At 48.0% G+C, this 18359-nt stretch overlaps 1 long non-coding RNA gene across 21 annotated transcripts in view; it reads right to left on the bottom strand.

The window, feature by feature from the left end:
• The window catches only part of LOC134958509 (uncharacterized), a 728433-nt gene that overhangs the window by 429340 nt on the left and 280734 nt on the right, over positions 1–18359 (bottom strand). The gene's annotated exons all lie outside the window — the stretch shown is intronic.

Raw genomic sequence — 18359 nt, forward strand, 5'->3', positions numbered from 1 at the left:
ACACTAAATGGTGGATCCAAAACGGGGAGTCCTCAACATTCATGTGATCACATGATTACAAACAACAAGTGCTTGAATTAGAATCCTGCGATTTAGGTTGTCGATTTAGGTCTGGATTGAATCTCACCAGGTGTGTGATTCAATCCAGCTCGGTTTATACAAACTGTGGCTCCTAACGGAATAGAAGCTACATATAAAATGAAAGAATATTCCGCGCTAATAAATGATTTAGTGTAGTTAACAGCTCCTTTTAATAAAGTCAAATAATAAAGTAAATGTTAGGAACGCTTATTGGTAAAAAGAAAAAATACCTGTAGAAGAAAGTGGTTAGTGATGTGTACAGCTCTTTTAAGAGTGTATGGTGAGCAGTACGTTCGTGCATGTAAATAGCGGGTTCCGTTTGTAGAATGCCGGCGGTTGGGGCCGCACGCGGGTTAGCGGAGGGATGTGAGCTGACTGTTCTGTCCCGCTATTTACATGCACGAACGTACCGCTCATCATATACACTTAAAAGAGCAGTGGACACGCCCCCTGTAACATGCGCGTGCGCAAACTCAAATGCCAGCGCTGAAAAGCATCCCCAGCCCGTACCTGATCCAAAAAGTCAGGATGCCGGCGGTCAGAATACCGACACATTTTAGTAAGTAGGCTAACCCTATCCCTTACCCTCCTCCTACACCTCCCTGCAGTCTAACCCTAACCCTCCTCCTAGTGCCTCACTCTAACCTCCCCCCAGAGCCTAACCCAAACCCTCCTCCTTGTGCCTCACCCTAACCTCCCCCAGAGCCTAACTCTAACCCTCCCATCCTGCAGCCTAACCCTCCTCCTAGTGCCTAACCCTAACCTCCCCCCCCAGAGCCTAACCCTAACCCTCCCATCCAGCAGCCTAACCCTCCTCCTAGTGCCTCACCCTAACCTCCCCCCGGAGCCTAACCCAAACCCTCCTCATAGTGCCTCACCCTAACCTCCCCCAGAGCCTAACTCTAACCCTCCCATCCTGCAGCCTAACCCTCCTCCTAGTGCCTAACCCTAACCTCCCCCCCAGAGCCTAACCCTAACCCTCCCATCCTGCAGCCTAACCCTCCTCCTAGTGCCTCACCCTAACCTCCCCCCGGAGCCTAACCCAAACCCTCCTCATAGTGCCTCACCCTAACCTCCCCCAGAGCCTAACTCTAACCCTCCCATCCTGCAGCCTAACCCTCCTCCTAGTGCCTAACCCTCCCATCCTGCAGCCTAACACTCCTCCTAGTGCCTAACCCTAACCTCCCCCCCAGAGCCTAACCCTCCTCCTAGTGTCTAACCCTAATCTTCCCATCCTGCAGCCTAACCCTCCTCCTAGTGCCTCAGCCTAACCTCCCCCCGTATCCTAACCCAAACCCTCCTCATAGTGCCTCACCCTAACCTCCCCCAGAACCTAACTCTAACCCTCCCATCCTGCAGCCTAACCCTCCTCCTAGTGCCTAACCCTAACCTCCCCCCAGAGCCTAACCCTAACATCCTGCAGCCTAACCTTCCTCCTAGTGCCTCACCCTAACCCTAACATCCTGCAGCCTAATTCTCCTCCTTGTGCCTAACCTTAACCTCCCCCGGAGCCTAACCCTCCTCCTAGTGCCTAACCCTAACCTCCCACCCCAGAGCCTAACCCTAACCCTCCCATCCTGCAGCCTAACCCTCTTCTTAGTGCCTCACCCTAACCTCTTCCCCCAGAGCCTAACCCTAACCCTCCCGTCCTGCAGCCTAACCCTCCTCCTAGTGCCTAACCCTAACCCCCCCCCCCATAGCCTAACCCTAACCCTCCCTGACATACTTATGTTCGGGATGCTGGACTGTCAGGATTCCGAAGTCGACATTCTGAGTGGTGTCGGGATTCCGGCACAGTCTTCTGAACGCCGGCATCCTCACCACTGGGATGCCAACTACATCCCATTTGGGGAAAGATTACAGATGATCAGAGAGTCAGCCAAAAGATGGCAGCAACAACTGCCCAAAAACAGTATGGATATACATGGGCACAGGGTTGGACTGGTCCACAGGGGTACAGGGGGAACCCCCTGGTGGACCCCATATACATATGTTACCTTGTACTACACAGGACTACTAAAAAATGTTGACAGTGCATTTCTGGTATTAATCCTGTATATTATCATGCATGTGTTAGCAGTATTTACTATATATATTTATCAAGGGGCCTGGCCCATGCACTCTCTAATGTTTAGGCAAACCAATATGGTGGCTGAAGACTAAATTCACCCCTAAACATGGACCCCAACCACAGCATCCGCCCCGATGGGCCTTTCATGGCCCAGTCCGACACTGCATGGGCAGCATAAACATTATATCTAGCCTACGCTTCTGTATCCGGCACATGTATACAATAATCCAGCGGTGATAACGTGTCATGCTGCCTTGCACAGCCACATCAGGTGAATCATATTTAGTAAAAGGCATTCTGGATAAAAAAGGTTTTATTGTGTTCAGTGGTCTGAGCCCCGCTGTTCTCTGTGAGCTGCAGTAACAGGTAAGTGCTTCATGGTATTAACTGTTTCCCCAGAGGACGATGATATCAGGCAGTTTACCCAGCAGTACAATGGCGCTAACTACAGATCTCAGGGCTGATGCTGAGAGGTGAGCCTGAGGTAAGACTTACAATACAATGACCATCCTTCAGCTGCATTGAGGGTTTGCCATGTTTTGTATGCAGCAGTTATTTCCATATCACTTGCCACAATGCTATCCAGAACTGATATTCTTTATTAAGGTGGGTGTAGGAAGACCTCCCTCGTGTTTGGCTAGGTGAGGACTGTATGGGAGTCTGCAGAAAGTGATGAATGGCGCCTTCAGGTGCAGTGGGCATGACGGCATGGAGCAGGACACCTGACACAATCTGTGAGGTCTAGCTCTGGGTATAAAGTGTACTAGCCGCCTGTTCCACTTCTCTCATACCGTAAAAGGGGGCTAATTTACAGCTGAAAGTCTCCCCAATCTGCACAGGATTTGTTCATATCTTCAAACTTGTATTTATTAAATAATAAATCTTGTTTCCACAAAGAACGCAGCTGTCACATTGAGACATGCAGAGTGATTTATATATCTTGCCTACTGTACATAATGTGCAGCACAGAATGAAAAGTGATCCCTGGACACACCTGAGGCATATCCACTTTATATTTCCTTCATGTAATTTCTAGCTGGAGCAATAGGTCTTTGTTCTGTGGGAGAGGAAGCAAAGTAAGGGGCGTGACCACCACAACTGTCATGGACAAAGCTCCTGTGCATTGGGGGGGGGGGGCAGTGTCGGACCGAGGAATCCAGAGGGGGTGTGACCAGCCACTAAAGAGGTTTGGCTAACCATTATAGAGTGAATGGTCTTGGCCTCATCATAAATATATTTGGTAAACACTGCTATTGAATGCATGATAATCTACCAGATTAAGAACAACAATGCACTGTAGAAAATACACCATCCAGTATGATATAACATATGTAGAATGTAAAGTGCACAGCCTGGATGGAACCTGATTCCTAGAGGAGGAAGTGGCAGTGGGGCGCACTGGTGGTTTCTCCCGGCCTGTACCCCAGTCCGACCCTGTGTGGGGGTGTGATTACACTCCCTCTGCACTCCCGAGTTCCTCCCCTTCTTGGAGCCCCTGGCATCATAAGATGTCACAGGTACATAAGCGAAACCAAATATTTTGGATTAAAATGGTGCTACCCATAGTAAACCAGTTCAACAGCTTTTATTTCTAAACTAGACAAAGAGAAGAATGGTATTGGTAGCTATTTGCCCTCTAGTGTCCAGAGGGGTCCCCAGCAGTGCTCTATGCCATCTAAAGATTATGAATGGGGCTCATGAAAGCACACTGCGTCCGGACTGATGTTTTCACACCCTTTTCACATTCTTTTAGAATCACTTAAATGTATTTCATGAAAAACTGCTCCAAACCCTTTAATTGCTATTTTTTTAGTAACCCAGACTGCATTCCCCATACTTATAATGGGAAATGTGATCTGGGCCGAATTTACGAAAAAAAAATGTCAAAAAATACAGCAGTGAGCCCTGTGATAATTTCGCCAGCACTGCGATGTACACCCTTTTACCCAGCTTTCTCTGGCAGAGAAAGCTGTGCAGGACCCGGCTCTAGTGATCAGCTATGTGTGTCCGATCGACACACAAGCTGATCACAGTGAGAAAAAAAAAATCATGCTTACCAGCCCCAGGAGCCGGTGGCCGCTGCTCCGGTGAGCGCTGCCGGGCGCCGGCTCCCCCATATGCTGCGCTGTGACCCCGGTACAGTAATGTGATGCTGCAAAGTGGCAGCGCACTTTACAGCATCGGGGGTCACAGCGCAGAAGGACCCGGCAACGCTCACCAGAGCAGCGGATACCGTCTCCCTGTACTGGTAAGTATAAAATCTGGTGGAGGGGGGCTCTTTTGCGTGCGGGGGAAGTCGCGACGGGAGGAATCCCGGCGGTGGTGGTAGCATCGGCACATGTGCAGCAGGACATCTGGGTATTTTTTTGCAAAAAATACCCCGATGATGCTGCGGAGAGGCATCGCAGGGACAGAGCTTGCTTGCAAGTCCCTGCATGCGATAATTGATACATCCATGCGATGTACTCAATTATCGCAGTGCGACTTGGGCCTAGTTTATCACCTGTAATCCGCATCATCAGATGCGGATGGTGAAAATAGGCCCCAAAATCACAAATCAGCCCCTAGGACTGAGACACCGGGAAGTACACAATACTAGCGACCGACTTCTGGCATTTACATTTCCCAAATACTTGCAGCTGATACAGAGTTGAAGGCAAGTGTTCGTAATTGTTCCTGTGCACATAACTAAATGCGTATATTTGCAGATACACACTTCTATGATCGTACTGCCCCTCTCCAAACGCTTGGTTTCCTAATCAATATAAGTGCGCACATGCACCAGGCCTATCCCTCGTGTAATAGATCAGTCTGGAGCCCTCATTCACCATCAGTTGCAAATGGAAATAATCACGTAGTGAGTGATTATCGGCACACCGCGCATGCGTACACAGCCACACACAAAACAGTGCGCACATACCGAGTCTGTTTTTTTGTATCTGCGAATACAGTAGTGTTCGCATTTAGCAACGATAAAAAGGAGTGGCGGAGGCGTGTCAGTGGGACGGGTACGCAGTTTCTGCTATGTGGGGCATGTAGTGGGTGTGTCGTGGTCGTTGCAATCACAATATAAGCGAAACAGTTTGCAGCTATTGCAAACACTTCAACAGCACAGGCTGAGTAGCTAGAGAGCAACGCAGACCGTGGAAGTGCTTATGGCAGCAGCAAAAGTTCCGATGGTCAGGATGAGAATTGCACAATCACAGGCAGCTGATGGTGGTCTCAGTGACGCAGGGAATGCTGTTAGTTAGTGCTACATGCCTAATTATATAAATTAGCTTATTTTTTTAAATCTACAAAACTACACTTTTATTTAGATATGTATTTAGGTATGTACAGTATGATGTCATATGTATGCTGATTTTAGCACAGTATGGGTATTGCTATTGTAAGCGGGCCTGGGACTCAGGGTCGACAGCAAAAAGGTCGACACACCTTATGTCGACGCCAATTGGTCGACACACCTTAGGTCGACATGGACAAAAGGTCGACAGGAACAAGGTCGACATGGAAAAAGTTCAACATGAGTTTTTTATGTTTTTTTGGTGTCGTTTTCTTCGTAGAGTGACTGGGAACCCCAATTAGTGCACCGCGTCCCCTCGCATGGCTCGCTTCGCTCGCCATGCTTCGGGCATGGTGCCTTTGCTCCGCTACCGCTTCGCTCGGCACAGATTACCGTTCCAATCGTAGTCCACGTGGATCGTTAAGTATGAAAAGGTTCCAAAAAAGAAAATAATTGTGAAAAACTCATGTCGACCTTTTTACATGTCGACCTTGTCCCTGTCGACCTTTTGTCCATGTCGACCTAAGGTGTGTCGACCAATTGGGTCGACATAAGGTTTGTCGACCTTTTTGCTGTCGACCTGGAGTCCGGATACCATTGTAAGCAATGTGTACTTTAACATTTTACATGTATGTATTCTGTTTACACCATGGGGCTAATTCAGACCTGATCACTAGGCTGCGTTTTCGTACAGCGGGCGATCAGGTCCAAACTGCGCATGCACCGCAATGCGCAGGCACGTTGCACGGGTACAAAGCGGATCACTGCTCAGCGATAAGTTTGTGCGACGGATCCGTTCGCACAGGCAATCGTAAGAAGATTGACAGGAAGAAGGCGTTTGTAGGTGTCAACTGACCGTTTTCAGGGAGTGTCTGGAAAAACACAGGCGTGTCCAAGCGTTTGCAGGGCGGGTGTCTGACGTCAATTCCGGTACCGGACAGGCTGATGTGATCACAGCGGCTGAGTAAGTCCTGGACTCTGCACAAAATCTGTTTGTACAGCTCTGCTACACATGCGTTCGCACACTTGCACAGCTAAAATACACTCACCCTGTAGGCGGTGACTATCTGATCGCAGCAGTGCAAAAATCGCCTGCTAGCGATTAGATCTGAATTAGGCCCCATGACCCTTGATTCCTGCCTAACATTAGGGGTCATTCAGACCTGATCGCACGCTAGTTTTTTTTGCAGCACTGCGATCAGGTCAGAACTGCGCATGCGTATGCACCGCAATGCGCAGGCGCGTTTCACGGGTACAAAGCGAATTGTTGCTGTGCGATGGGTTTTACAAAGAATCCATTCGCACAGCAGATCGCAGGGAGATTGACAGGAAGAATGGGTTTGTGGGTGGCAACTGACCGTTTTCAGGCAGTGGTTGGAAAAACGCAGGCGTTCCCAAGTGTTTGCAGGGAGGGTGTCTGACGTCAATTTCCGGGCCCATACAGGCTGAAGTGATTGCAGCGGCTGAGTAAGTTCTGGGCAACTCAGAAACTGCACAAAGTTGTTTTCCCACCGCTCGGCTGCACATGCGATCGCACACTTGCACAGCTAAAATACACTCCCCGGTGGGAAGCAACTATCTGATGATCGCAGCAGTGCAAAAAAACCCTAGCGAGCGATCAGGTCTGAATTAGGCGCATTATTCTGACAGAATAGAACAAGAAACAAACCATCCCAGTTTTGTGCTAACATTCATGTATAAGAGCTACGCTTATTCTCGCAATATTGCATTTGTAGCTATGCGCGCAATGGGAGTGGGCTAGATTTGCGTTGGGGTTGTATAATCTCAGATGAGATTGTGGGTTTGGCTAGAGGTCTTCGTAGATTTGCGATCGCAATCAGTGTGCATTCAGTTGTAATTGCAATCAATGCCGAATAAAGCCCTGAGAACAGATGTAATTACACATACCCAGAACTCTGCATAGACAGCAATTCCATTACCACGCCCTCTCTGACCTTAGCCCACGTGCAGAGCCGGATTAAGGGGGGTCCCTGGGGGTAAGTACCCCGGGCCCCCCTTTCCAAAAGGGCCCCCTGCCACACCACAGATCGGATCTCGCTTCCGATCTGCGGTGCCGCACTCCTGGCCCCACTACAGTGGCGACCGGCTGAGTGTAGCAGAAACACAGAGACGGGACAGCTGAGCGACGGCTCAGCTGTCCAATCTTTGAATGAATCAGCCTGCCGCTCAGTCATTGGCTGGGCGCGCAGGCTGCACGGAAGGAGGGATCCCCAGCAGTCTGGATTGTGGAGCCAGCGCCCAGCAAAGCTTGTGTGCTGCTTTGGGAGGCTGTGTAGCCAGCAGAGTAAGGCTGGCCCTCCTCGCAGCAGCGGCTCGGTAGGTGCTGTTGGGGCTGTGGGTATAGATTCTTTAGTGTACGGACAGCCTAGTAACCATTTCTTAGCATGGTGCGCAGGTGTGCTCCCAAGTCCCTGGGTCAAGCTGAGTGTTAGTGGCAGACGCCTCATTACAGCATGCAGTGTCGCCACGTGGTGTATGTGCCTATGTATATATATATATATATATAGGTGTGTGTGTATATATATATATATATATATATATATATGTATGTGTGTGTGTGTGTGTGTGTGTGTGTGTGCATATATATATATATGTATGTATGTGTGTGTGTATATATATATATATATATATTTGTATGTATGTATGTATGTATGTATGTATGTGTATATATATATATATATATATATATATATATATTGTGACAAGAACACTGGGATAGTGTTTGAGGGCAGGTATATTTGTCCCAGGTTCTTGTCTTACATGTTTTAGAAAATGTTAACTTCTAGGAAAAATGCTTTTTGTTTTGTCTGAACCTTTTCAGTTTGCTGTAAAAGCTGGGTAAAGGCTCTGAGAGAGAGATAAGGCGAGTTCTAGACATTGGGCCCAGTTCGGGTCTTTGGCCTCACAGAGGGCTAATCAGGGTTTCAGCTGTGTAAGTGTGTTATAGTGCTGCTAACCTGATTAGTATGGGCAGACTGCCTGGGAAGGCTGAGGGATCTGTGTGTGAGAGACACGCTTTCTGATGCAAGTGAGCTATACAGTATGTACTGAAGAACTCTGTGTTTTGTTTAGTGACAGTTAGGAATATCTTATGTTTAGTTAGTGCCGGACAGGCAAGGTATTTTTATTTTGGGGTTTGTTTTATTTTCTGTTTCAATAAAACTGGCCGGGGTCAGTTGTACCAGAAACTGGACTTGTGTTGTTCCTCAGCTGCTGCGTGCTACCATATTCCCCAGGAAAAGGCGCCTTGCACCCCTACAGTGTTACAACTTGGTGGAGAATGCGAGCAACCCCGTTCTGCGCATAAGTGAAAGCAGCAGCTTTGTGAGGCCTGCAGAAAACGGTGGTTTATGCAGATACAGCCCAGTGTGAAGTTACTGAGACTCACCCCTGAGGGTTTGATATATGTCTTGGGTGAAAGCAGCTACAAAGCCGCCTGAAAAATCTGTCGACATGGAGGATCTGCTTAAAGCCTTGCTGCAAGCTACAGCGGCTCAGCAGGAGGCCAACCGACAGCAGCAGGTGGCAATGGAGGAAAATAGGAGACAGCAGCAGGTGGCTATTGACGAACTTTACCGGCAACAGCGTCAGGATAGAGAGGCCTTAACAGAAGTGGTGCAGAGCCTTGCAGCCCGGATTGGAGATGTGGCCGTCAGTGCTCCGACCAGCTCTAGTTCTATACGGGCCAGTCACTTCTTGCAGAAAATGACAGAGGCTGACGATGTGGAGGCCTACTTGACCACGTTTGAAAGGACTGCAGAGCGTGAGAACTGGCCAAAAGCACAGTGGGCCAGTCTGCTGGCACCTTTTCTGTCAGGTGAGCCCCAAAAAGCGTACTTTGATTTAAGCCCTGCTGAGGCTCGGGACTATGATAAACTAAAGACTGAGATCCTGACCCGCCTGGGAGTCACGCTGTCAGTACGAGCACAACGGGTGCACCGTTGGGTGTACGCCATGGAGAAGCCTCCGCGCTCTCAGATGCACGACCTTATTCAGCTAACAAAAAAATGGCTACAGCCAGAGACATTAACTGGTCCCCAGATGGTTGAAAGAGTCGTCATGGACCGCTACTTGAGATCTTTGCCCATGGTCCTGCGCAAGTGGGTGAGCCATGGAAACCCGGGTACTGCTGACCAATTAGTAGACATGGTAGAGCGGTATTTGGCAGCAGAGGAACTACTGATGACCACCCAGCAACCCATAGATCCTCGACAGCGCCCTTCAGTAAAGACTGGTAAGACTGTTCCGTGGGAAAACGTTGCTGGGCGGTTAAGAGAACGCAAGGCTGGAGAGACTGTAAACACTGGCCCTGGAGACAGGCCAATGGGGCTAGAACGGTCTATGTTGCCCAAACGGGTTGATAATCGTGTGGTTAAATGTTTTAGATGTGGTATGCCAGGTCATGTTGTTGCCAATTGCCCAGTCATGCAAGAACCCATGCAATGTGATGCTGCCTTTGAATGTCGCAGAATGTCTTTCTTTGCTAGGTTAGCCTGTACTGTGGTACCTTCACCTGAGCTGGAAAAACAAATGTGTGATGTGTTCTTAGAGGGTAACCGGGTAGAGGCCTTGCTAGATTCAGGAAGTTTAGTTACCCTCGTGAAAGCTGGGTTAGTGAACCCCTTAAAGGTCCAGCAAATACCTATTGGGGTAACTTGCATACATGGGGATACCCAACATTATGCCACTGCTGAGGTGAATATAGAAACTTGTTGTGGGTCAGCAATGGTTAAAGTGGGACTGGTCCCTACCTTGGTGCATGAGGCCATAATAGGGAGGGATTTTCCTCATTTTTGGAAACTGTGGGAATCACGGTTATCAACAGATGTGAGAAGTAAAAAGCCAGTTGATAATACCGGTGATTTTATGGATGTACGTGGGTCTTCGGAACTTTCTGGCCCTTTGCCTTTTGCTAGTTTGGCTGGGGAAGTGACAGATGGGGAGTCCAGTGAGGACCCTCTTGCCGGGAACAGAGACATAGTAGTTAGAACTGAAAGCGTGCCTGACCTGGAGGTAAAGAAGGATCTGTTTGCGTCTGAACAGTTAAAGGATCCTACCTTAATAAAGGCTAGAGAGAATGTTAAGATTGTTAATGGAGAACCTGTGGTACCAGGTGACAGGGTTACGTATCCCCATATGGCCATCTGTAATGAGCTCTTGTACCACATTGTCAAAAGGGGTGAGGATGTGGTAGAACAGCTGGTAGTTCCCCAGCCTTATCGGAGAACGGTACTAGATTTAGCTCATAGTCACGTTACCGCAGGACATTTAGGGGCAGAAAAAACCACTGAAAGAGTTTTACAAAGGTTCTTTTGGCCAGGGGTTTATAAAGAAGTGTCTGAATATTGTTCTTCCTGTCCTGAATGCCAGTATCATGCCCCTAGACCCCATTTCAGGAGCCCACTAGTTCCCATGCCTATTATAGAGGTCCCGTTTGACAGAATAGCCATGGATCTCGTGGGGCCCTTGTTAAAGTCTGCTCGGGGCCATCAGTATATCCTGGTAATTATGGACTATGCCACTCGATATCCTGAGGCTGTCCCTTTACGCACTATCACAACCAAGGCGATAGCTAAGGAGCTGGTGCAGGTATTTAGTAGAGTGGGAATACCAAAAGAAATTTTGACTGACCAAGGTACTCCATTTATGTCAAGGATCATGAAAGAATTGTGCAAGTTATTTAAGGTCACTCACCTCAGGACGTCCATCTACCATCCCCAAACTGACGGGTTGGTGGAAAGGTTTAATAAAACATTAAAAAGTATGTTAAAAAAGGTTGTTGAGAGAGATGGGAAAAACTGGGATTGTTTGTTGCCCTACTTGTTAATGGCCATCAGAGAAGTTCCTCAGTCCTCTACGGGGTTTTCTCCATTTGATTTGTTGTATGGTAGACACCCCAGAGGGCTGTTGGATATTGCCAAAGAGACGTGGGAAGGACAGCCCACTCCTTATAGAAGCGTTATTGAGCATGTAACACAAATGCAGGATAGGATTGCAGCCGTGGTACCTGTTGTCAGAGAGCACATGGAACAGGCCCAAAGTGCTCAACAGAGGGTCTATAACCGGAGTGCCAAGATACGGGAATTTGCTCCTGGAGATAGAGTTCTTGTTTTGGTACCCACTGTGGAAAGCAAATTCCTAGCTAAATGGCAGGGTCCATTTGAGATTAGGGAAAAAGTGAATGAGGTTAATTACAAAGTATACCAGCCGGGAAAGAGAAAACCCGAACAGATTTACCATGTTAACTTAATCAAACCCTGGAAAGATAGGTTGTCTCTGTCAGCGGAGCCTTGCCCTTCGGTGTCTTCACCCCGGTTGCTTCCCGCAGTGAAGGTGTCAGAGACATTATCAGCTGATCAGAACAATCAGGTTAAAGAATTTCTCATCCAAAATAGGGAGGTATTTTCAGAGCTGCCTGGCCGAACGACCATAATAAAACATGACATTGTCACAGAACCAGGGGTCAGGGTTCATTTAAAGCCATATAGGATTCCTGAAGCTCAGCGAGAAGCTATTTCTAAGGAAGTTAAAACCATGTTAGAACTTGGAGTCATAGAGGAGTCTAACAGTGAGTGGTCCAGTCCCATAGTGCTCATCCCGAAGCCCGACGGTAGCATACGCTTCTGTAATGACTTTCGTAAGTTAAATGAGGTGTCCAAGTTTGACGCATACCCCATGCCCCGTGTGGATGAGCTTGTAGAAAGGCTGGGAACAGCCAGGTTTCTCACCACATTGGACCTGACCAAAGGTTACTGGCAAATACCTTTATCTGATAGCGCCAAAGAAAAAACAGCCTTTTCGGTTCCGGAGGGGCTGTACCAGTATAAGATGTTACCCTTTGGGTTGCATGGGGCTCCAGCAACCTTTCAACGGGCGATGGATAAAATTTTGAGGCCCCATAGAAAATATGCAGCTGCCTATTTGGATGATGTGGTAATTCACAGTACAGACTGGGGGTCCCATTTGGTTAAAGTACAAGCAGTACTGGACTCAATCAGAGAGGCAGGGTTAACTGCTAACCCAAAGAAGTGCTGCCTCGCAATGGAGGAGGTCAAATACTTGGGCTTCACCATAGGCAGAGGTCTGATTAGGCCCCAATTGAATAAAGTTGATGCTATTCAAAACTGGCCTCGTCCAGTGAATAAAAAACAGGTAAGGGCTTTTTTGGGAATTACTGGGTACTATAGACGGTTTATTCCTAATTTTGCGACCACAGCGGTGCCGTTGTCAGACCTTACCAAAGGGAAGCAGTCAAATGTGGTGAAATGGAACCCTGATGCAGAAAAGGCGTTCCAAGCGTTAAAAGTGGCTTTGTGTTCACAACCGGTGTTGATAACACCAGATTTTTCAAAAGAATTTGTGGTACAGACAGATGCCTCAGAGGTAGGGATAGGTGCTGTGCTGTCCCAAACCAGAGATGGGGACGAACACCCTATCATTTATTTGAGTAGGAAACTCAATGAGCATGAAAAAAGGTATGCCATTGTGGAAAAGGAGGCTTTGGCCATTAAGTGGGCACTAGATACCTTGAGATATTACCTCTTGGGTAGACAATTCAGACTAGTGACAGACCATGCCCCTTTAAAATGGATGTATGTAAATAGAGGCAAGAATGCTCGTGTAACTAGATGGTTTCTAGCGTTGCAGGACTTTAAGTTTACTGTCGAACATAGACCGGGAACACAATTGGCCAACGCAGATGCATTGTCTCGCATCTTCTGTTTGGGGGCTACAAGTGTTCCGGCCCCTAGGTCGAAACAGGGGAGGGGGATATGTGACAAGAACACTGGGATAGTGTTTGAGGGCAGGTATATTTGTCCCAGGTTCTTGTCTTACATGTTTTAGAAAATGTTAACTTCTAGGAAAAATGCTTTTTGTTTTGTCTGAACCTTTTCAGTTTGCTGTAAAAGCTGGGTAAAGGCTCTGAGAGAGAGATAAGGCGAGTTCTAGACATTGGGCCCAGTTCGGGTCTTTGGCCTCACAGAGGGCTAATCAGGGTTTCAGCTGTGTAAGTGTGTTATAGTGCTGCTAACCTGATTAGTATGGGCAGACTGCCTGGGAAGGCTGAGGGATCTGTGTGTGAGAGACACGCTTTCTGATGCAAGTGAGCTATACAGTATGTACTGAAGAACTCTGTGTTTTGTTTAGTGACAGTTAGGAATATCTTATGTTTAGTTAGTGCCGGACAGGCAAGGTATTTTTATTTTGTGGTTTGTTTTATTTTCTGTTTCAATAAAACTGGCCGGGGTCAGTTGTACCAGAAACTGGACTTGTGTTGTTCCTCAGCTGCTGCGTGCTACCATATTCCCCAGGAAAAGGCGCCTTGCACCCCTACAGTGTTACAACTTATAAAATTTCATCTGCCTGCTCTTTATTAGGGGCCCCACTGTCTTATGTGCCCTGGGCCCCCCATGGCCTTAATCCGGCTCTGCCCACGTGTGACAGCTACATCACAGCCCAGTTACCTCCTTTCAGCTGCAAGTGCAGTTGCGACTGACCTGTGTACGACAACGTGACCTAAGGAGAAAGACTTATTATATTACATTATTATTATTGTTATGCTTAGGCCCCGGCTTCAGCCAATTGTACCCGGTTGGAATGATGCCCTACCCACATCTTCTGCTCACCAGTGATATCCCTCACTCATCGGATAATTGACCTGCAATCCACCATTGCTCATGTGATCTGTGCCGCCCCTGATCTCCAGCCTGCTGCTGCCATCTTCTCTTCCCCTCTCCTTCCAGATCAATCTCACTAGCTCTCCCTGGCTTCCATTGCTGACATGACATATTATGCTAACACCATCCCCAATCACTTGAAGGTGGAGACCCTTATACCCAGACTAGAACCCCACTCACCTGCCCTTAGGTGTTTTTAATTAGTACAGGACCTTGTATTTGCTGTCTACATATCAGATTGGGCACTATGATAGGTAAGACCTGAATAAATTTATATAATGTCGGTATTAGGGATATTAGGGACCCACCTGATGAGGTCACCGTGCCGTGGTAGGTGGGCCCACATTTTTGGCCAAAATTGTGGTAATTACCTAAATTTTACTCCATGTTAAATTGTAGTTTATTATAATTGTTTTGCTTACCAGTGTTCTTAGTGATTAGTGTGCACCTGCATTTTCATTTTTTTCTGTGTAGCACTACAACAAGGTAGCGCCTCTTATTTTTTTTAAATTACGGTGTGCAGTCCAGACCCCCACCCACAATTTACCATCCTCAACCAGGTCAACCAGGGATCAGGACCAGCAAACTGGCACCCTGCACTCCTTGGGAAATTTGTTGCACCAGTGCTGCAGTTAGATGTTCTCACATGGAGTAGTGTGAAGGATGGAGTGCATTACTCACAGAAGGGCGCTCATCAATGAATGCCTCTAGCGTCAGACTTCAGACCTTGTACTTTATTGTAAAGGGGCCCATTTTGGGCCTCCACGTTGCGCATCAGCAGAGAAGCGTATTTCTAGACACACACACTGGCGGATCCAGGAAGGGGGAGGGGGACACATAGGTCTGTGCCCCGCTGTTGATTCTGTGTTGGTTTTTTTTTCTAAAGAGAGCAGCAGATTTTATAGAGCCAGCGGGCACTAGGACCGATCCGCCGAGGCATTAACAGCGGTGGGGTCGTTCCAGCCCTGCCAGTCTCATGCTACCCCCTGAAGACCTGAGCTCCAAATTTGTGGAGGCACAGCTCTCTGTTGGGTCGAGGCAGCCTCTTCCAGTATTGACATGCTAATGCCTTCGCATTGCGCCACAGAAAGGAAGAGGGTGGAGCCACTCAGGCACTAAGGAGCAGAATCAGAATCAGCTATATTGGCCAGGTATACTTGCATATACTACGAATTTGATTTCGGTTTACAGTGCAGCAGCCAGGGTGGTAACACATAGACAAGAGGGGAGGATGGGGCGGGGAAATATATGCAGTATACAGCTTAAGTAAAAGTACACAGTCTTCATTACAATCAGAAGATCGGAGTAGAGCGACTGGACAGTCAACCCGGTGGTTTGTCAGTAGTTCAGTAGGTGGACTGTTTGAGGAAAGAAGCTTTTGAGGCTTCTATTGGTTTTGGTGGGAATGGCCCTGTATCTTTTTTCTGATGGCAGCAGGTTGAGCTCGCCATAGCCCGGGTGAGGCAGATCATTGACTATCCTGGTCGCCCTTTTTTTGGCTCTGGACCGGTACAGGTCGTGGACAGGTGGGAGGTCAACTCAGATGATCTTCTCAGCAGATCTTACTACTCCTTGGAGACTACGATTGTCTCTCTCACTGGCGGAGCTATACCAGACGATAAGTGAGGAGCACAGAACAGATTCTACAATTGCGGAGTAGAAGAGGAGCAGGAGATTCTGTGGGATGTTAAACTTCTTAAGTTGCCTTAGGAAGAACAGCCTCTGCTGCGCCTTTCCGATGGTGGCATCTGCATTTGGTCCCCACTTGAGGTCTCTAGAGATCGTGGTCCCCAGGAACTTGAAGGAGACCACTAGCGACACCACACTATCGGCTATGATTAGTGGGGGTGCAGACACTGGGCAGTGAGAAGGCAAGTACGGGGCTGTGGGAAGGGATAGCTCTGGAGTGACACAAGATCCATAAAGCTGGAGGGGAGGCAGATGGCATGAGGCTGGACACGGGGGGCATGAGGCTGGAAGGTACGCAGGGAGCAGAAGGCTGGAAGGGACACATAGGGCATGAGACTGGATGCGGGGGCATGAGGCTGGAAGGGACGCAGGGAGCAGAAGGCTGGAAGGGACACAGAGGGCATGAGACTGGACGCAGAGGACATGAGGCTGGAAGGGACGCAGGGAGCAGAAGGCTGGAAGGGACACAGAGGGCATGAGACTGGACGCAGAGGACATGAGGCTGGAAGGGACGCAGGGAGCAGAAGGCTGGAAGGGACACAGAGGGCATGAGACTGGACGCAGAGGACATGAGGCTGGAAGGGACGCAGGGAGCAGAAGGCTGGAAGGGACACAGAGGGCATGAGACTGGACGCAGAGGACATGAGGCTGGAAGGGACGCAGGGAGCAGAAGGCTGGAAGGGACACAGAGGGCATGAGACTGGACGCAGAGGACATGAGGCTGGAAGGGATGCAGGGAGCAGAAGGCTGGAAGGGACACAGAGGGCATGAGACTGGACGCAGAGGACATGAGGCTGGAAGGGACGTAGCGGGCATGAGACTGGACGCAGGAGGTATGAGGCTGGATGCAGGGGGCATAAGTCTGGAATGGAAGCAAGAGGCATGAGGCTGGAAGGGACACAGCGGGCATATGGGTGACTGCAGTGGGGGAGGGGGGGAGGGAGCGGTCATATGTGCCTTTGAATTCTTTCGAGTCTTTTCTGAAATTTTCGAAAATTAAAAACAAGTCATTATTTTTCTGTTAATAATTATTAGTATAAGTATTATTGATAAATGTAGTTTGATTGGGGGTGCACTTTAAAAATTCTCGCATAGAGAGCTATTAGAGCTGTGGCTTGACCGAAACTCATCCCGTTGTACAGTGGGCATGACAAACATAGCACAGAGCGACCAGCACACACTTCCCCATACATCGATCCAGCTTCCCACCATTACCAGGCATGTATGCAGGACTGTGACTTAGGGCCTAATTCATTTTTGTACACCAACCCAATGGCCACACCTCTTTTCTTGGAGCGTGCATGCACAAATGTACTTGGTACCGATAACAATCTCCACCTCCACCTATCACCACCCCTCCTGTTATTTTCTTCAGGATCCACAACTGGCCACATCAAGAAAGTTAAAGACAAAAATGTGTGTATATACTAAAGACAATTCCAAAGTCCACTCGCTGGTAGAACTTTAATTTCTTTACAGGTACCACAACAGTGGAGAGAGCACGTGTACCCCTTAAAGAACGCTGGATGGACAAACTAAGGTGTTTTGTGATGTGTTCTGACTGAGTGTCCAGGAAAGTTGGCAATTTTGTTCCTGGAACAATATTCAGATGTAGTCTATCAAACATTGGGAACCATGGCCCTAATTCAGACCTGATTGCAGCAGCAAAATTGTTCTCTAATGGGCAAAACCATGTGCAGTGCAGGTGGGGGCAGATGTAACATGTGCAGAGAAAGTTAGATTTGGGTGGGGTGTGTTCAAACTGAAATCTAAATTGCAATGTAAAAATAATGCATCCAGTATCACCCTGCACAGAAACAATATAACCCACCCAAATCTAACTCTCCCTGCACGTGTTACATCTGCCCCACCTGGTTTTGCCCATTAGAGAACAATTTTGCTGCTGCGATCAGGTCTGAATTAAGCCCCAAATACACTACTTAGTGTCATCAATATTGGTGCACATCACAAAATGTTTGTCTTCAGTGTGTGTATGTGTCTGTGTTCTCCATAAAACTGAACTGTAAAGGTGGTTGAGATCAACAATTAACCTGGCATTATGATATACAGTAGCTGCTACTCTCACACAAAAGGACCCACTGTGTATTGGACGCTTATTCACACCTTCCTTCTGATGAAGCCTTACATAAGGTGAAACGCGTTAGTGCGATCCCATTCATCTCACACAGCTACACTGCCTGCCGGCATCTATACTACTTCCAGACAGGCTATACATCTATTTGGAATGTAATCAGCCAGCGTACATCCAGCATCTCATATTCCGCCTTCTCTTTTCCCTCAAAGTGTGCAACAGCTGCAAACAAACAAATGGAACAAGGGTAACATAACTAAAGTATAAGTATGGTTTTACTGAAGACTATAAAAATGTATCTCTACGTATGTGGATGTAAGTCATCCTGCACTGTCACTGTCATGCTATGGTAACCAATAACACCAGACAACATCCAACAAAGGAGAGATGAGCTCGCACGCCATAAACGGTAGCATTTACCTACAAAGAAAAAAAGCTTTCCCC

This window comes from Pseudophryne corroboree, chromosome 9, assembly GCF_028390025.1.
Source record: "Pseudophryne corroboree isolate aPseCor3 chromosome 9, aPseCor3.hap2, whole genome shotgun sequence".
NCBI classification, from domain to species: Eukaryota; Metazoa; Chordata; class Amphibia; order Anura; family Myobatrachidae; genus Pseudophryne; species Pseudophryne corroboree.